Source organism: Zootoca vivipara, chromosome 6 (assembly GCF_963506605.1).
Source record: "Zootoca vivipara chromosome 6, rZooViv1.1, whole genome shotgun sequence".
In the NCBI taxonomy this organism is placed as follows: domain Eukaryota; kingdom Metazoa; phylum Chordata; class Lepidosauria; order Squamata; family Lacertidae; genus Zootoca; species Zootoca vivipara.
The window spans coordinates 44,858,327-44,861,193 of NC_083281.1; positions in this window are offsets into that span (position 1 = coordinate 44,858,327).

Here is a 2,867-nt window from a genome sequence, read left to right on the forward strand (position 1 = left end):
ATGGAGGGAGCAAGTCAGTGGTTTGAAGGGTGAGGCCACAACGGCCTTGAAAACGAGGACAAGTTCAGCTCTGGAACCCAGGCAAGAGATGAGCAGAGCCTCTTGGAGGAAACATGCAACCTGTGAGTGTTTGGCCTGCAAGGAGCCTCCCTGTGCTGCAATAACACTACCCAGAATGATGCCTGCTGCTTGAGTGTGTTGGGGGGCAGGCCCTGGTCTAGCCTGTAGGAATTCAAGAACACTGGGTGTTGAAGACTTTCTATGGCATCTTGAAAATTTGATTGGTGGAGACCCATTGAGAGGCAAGGATAGTCTGTGTCACCCAGGGGAGAGCCACAGCTTAGTGGTACAGCATCTGCTTTGCATTCAGAGGGTTGCAGGCTCAATCCCTGGCATATCAAGGTAGGACTGGAAGATATTTCTGTCTGAAACCTGGGGAGCCGCCACCACTCAGTGTAGACAATATTGAGAGGGACCAATGGTTTGGCCTGGCGTAAGGCAAGTAGCTCCTTACGTACCTTACCCAAGTATCCTCCATGTCTTGGCATGTGCCAGTCGGCATCCAGATCCAGCATTTTCATCTCCATATTAATCCAAGAAAGTACCTCTAGGTGTATTGGGGGGGGGGGCTGTCGCCCATGATAGCTCTTCATTGGGCTACCGGCCTGACGGGCTTTGTTTGGACTGATGTCCCTGATTCAAGACCACTCTCCTTAGCCCCTGCCCAAGCCCCGGGTTCTCCCTCTTCCCACATTCCTAGCAGGATGCAAAATGGTGCACTTGCAGAATCACTGCCTCCCACGTGGTTCCTGCATAGTCATCCTTGGAAGAGGAGATAAGATGGTTGTACAAAGTTCAGGGCTTTAGAATCTGGTCTCACCTGAAAGGGTGAGGAAGGTGTATGAATCTTCTAGTGGCCTCTCTTTTCCCAGCACTGTGGATCATTCACCACATCTTACAGTCGTGCATCTTCTGCTGGCTTACTGGCCCTTGGGTCTGTAAGCCTGCAAAGTATTCTACTGCTTTGTGTTTGAAGACGTGTTGCTGCCTTTCACTCTCTTTGCCAAGCAAAGATACTGAGGTATGTCTAGGCAGCTCCTTAGGTGGGTGACAATTACCTGCTGTACCAGACAAGCTGTACCTCCCACCCAGGGGTTTATTAGGTTGGCTGCAGTCAAAGGTTGCAGGCCGGGGGTGGGGAGTGCGCACAAAAATCAGCAGCCCTGTGGGACCCCCTCCCCAGTCACTCTGTGACATTATTAGACAAAAAGCAAACTTTTTTGAGTTTCTTGTCCATTGTCTCGATGGCTTCAGAGGCACTGATACAGCCCCTTGCCAAGGACATAAGGGACAGGGGGCACTGATACAGCTCCTTGCCACTTGCCCTGGCTATGGTCTTAGTGCCTAAACAGCCCCCCATTCCAAGAAGAGTAGAGTTGGGCCCTTGAACAATGGGTGTGTAGGGGCTGCTGGGCTGAGGGTGGGTCAGAAAATCAGTCTTCTGTGTGAGCTTTCTTAAATCAACTTGTTAACTCATTTTGAGATATTTCCACCTGTTCTTAAGGATACCTTTTCACAGGGGAATGGAGGGGAGTGGCAAAGTTTTATCTTGCAATTCAAGTAAGCACTCAAGTCAGGATGCTGTCATATTGGCAAATCTACCAGAGATCAACAGCAATCTAACGGTTAGTGTTAAAAGCAAGCCTTCCTCTCTGACCCTACCATAAAAATCACATTATTTTGTGTTATGCTTGTGTAACAAGCAAATTATTGTGGGTCCTCAGTTTATGACTACTACCGTAAGTCAACAATGTCAGCTGACACGTTTATTATGATTCTGTCCTAGCTTGGCATGTGGCTCCTGACAGATGGGTGGGTGGGTGTGAATGTTTTGCAAACAGGCAGGAAAGCCCTTCAATGTAAGAGAGGTGGTGTCATCCCATTTCACTGGAGAGCATGAAAGCAAACAAGAAGCTAGTCAGGATGACCCTCTTAAAACAGATTATCTCAAGAAAGATAAACACACACGCCCACAATGTGAAAGCTGCTTTCTGGAGGGGTGCTATACTACACAATTGCCCATGTTTGGTCAACCACAAAACTCACTGGGTGGCCACTGCCTCTCAGTCTAACCTACCGCACAGGGGTGCTGGGAATTAAATGTCGTGGCATAAAAAGGTGGGAGGTAAATGCAATAAACAAAAGAAAAATCCATTGGTTTTCCCACTGACAGCAGGATGCTGGGCAAGTGGAGTCTTTAGCCTGCTCCGGCAGTCAGGCCCTCCTTTGTGAAGAAGACACTCTTCAGATACAGGAACCGAGCTCAGCGACTTTTAAACTCGGCACGTAGTTTAAACTGTGAAACTTCCGCAGGAGGCAAGATGGCCACCAACCTTGATACCTTTAAAAGAAGACTGAATAAATTAACGGAGGAGGGGGCTAGCGATGGTTACTATCCACAATGGCTATGCTCTGCCTCCGCTGTCAGAGGCAGCAATGCCTTCTGAATACCAGCTGCAGGAAACCACAAGAGGGTTAATATGCTCAAATCCTGCTTGGAGACTCCCTACAGGCATGGGTCGGCCACTGCAAAAATGATGCTGGACTAGGTGGGTCCCCTTTAGCAAGTTCCAGGAAGGATCTCTTAGCTGCTGCCGGCCCGCCGCCTACTTTGCTCCGCTCAGCCAAACTGGGCACCGCCACGTGGTTGGTGAGGCTGGAAGGGAGAGAACCCCCTTCGCTTCCTCTGATTGGCTCTCTCCTTTTACGTTTCCTATTGGTCGGAAGAGAAGTCCCGCCTAGCCTCCTGTGATTGGCTCAGTTCTTTCAGCCTCCCAATGATTGGTCAGATAGGTGTGCGTTGCCGG